Source organism: Dipodomys ordii, unplaced genomic scaffold (genome assembly GCF_000151885.1).
Source record: "Dipodomys ordii isolate 6190 unplaced genomic scaffold, Dord_2.0 Scaffold112, whole genome shotgun sequence".
NCBI classification, from domain to species: domain Eukaryota; kingdom Metazoa; phylum Chordata; class Mammalia; order Rodentia; family Heteromyidae; genus Dipodomys; species Dipodomys ordii.
In genome coordinates this window covers 6,171,969-6,173,168 of record NW_012267328.1, presented here as the reverse complement: position 1 = coordinate 6,173,168, position 1,200 = coordinate 6,171,969, and positions in this window count along the sequence as shown.

The following is a 1,200-nucleotide window of genomic DNA, read 5'->3' as shown; positions in this document are numbered from 1 at the left end:
CAAAAGAACTTAGCTTACTTTTTAGGACCTAAATAAGTGTTGGATGAATGATAACTAATACCAGGAGACAGAAGAGGAAGGATTGAGAGTTCAAAGCCAGCCAGCTGGTAGCTGCTTATCCAACATGGAGATAAGGCAAAAAGAAGAAAACCCAACAGATAATCCAGATCCCCTAAATCCCTTCCCCAGGTGCTTGGCAGTCCTCCCTCTGTCTCTCTCTCTTTCTGTCTCTGTCTCTGTCTCTCCCTCCCTCTCTCTCCCCCAAATAGCCAGCTAGCAACTTCCCCCCTTCCCCTCCCACCTTGACTCACCTATCACTTCAGTGACATCCCAACCATCCTAAAAATCCCTGTCAGCAGGTGGCTGTCCTATAGTTTTTTGATCTACTTGTTTACAGTCTGTCTCCTCCCACCAGAAAGCCAGGCCCTTGCAGGGCAACCATCCATTCCTGCAACGATAGCTATAGGACAGTGTCTAGAAGAGGACAAGGACAGACAGTAGGTACTCAGCAGTAGTACTCTGTGCCCAGAATGAATGAGTGCAAGATTGAATGAAGGGATGGATGGAGGGATGGATGGATGGATGGAACGGTGGTTGGATGGATGGGTAGGTAGATGTATGCAGGTGTGCATGGGTAGATGGATGGATGATGCATGGATGCATGGGTAGACTGGTGGATGGATGGATGGATGGAATGGTGGTTGGATGGATGGGTAGGTAGATGTATGCAGGTGTGCATGGGTAGATGGATGGATAATGCATGGGTAGACATGGATGGATGGATGGATGGATGGATGGATGGATGGATGGATGGAATGGTGGTTGGATGGATGGGTAGGTAGATGTATGCAGGTGTGCATGGGTAGATGGATGGATAATGCATGGACGCATGGGTAGACTGGTGGATGGACGGATGGACGAAGAGAAGCCTCCACGTTTTATCAAGACCTCAGAGGATGCGGCTGGGGAGATCAGCCCTGAGGGGTGCCCTCCCTCCCTCCTGCCCAAACCCCTGGGTTACTCCTCCCTCTCCCCCCCTCTCTTTTAGGGACTTGGACACACTGCACCTCCCGTCCGATGCACGGGCCGACTCCGGGCGCGCGCCCCGTCTCCACCTCCACCGTTAGAGGTAAGCACCCCAGGCCGCCCCGCTCTTCCCCCCCCCCCCCCCCGGGCCCGCGGGGAGCCGAGCGGCGGCGG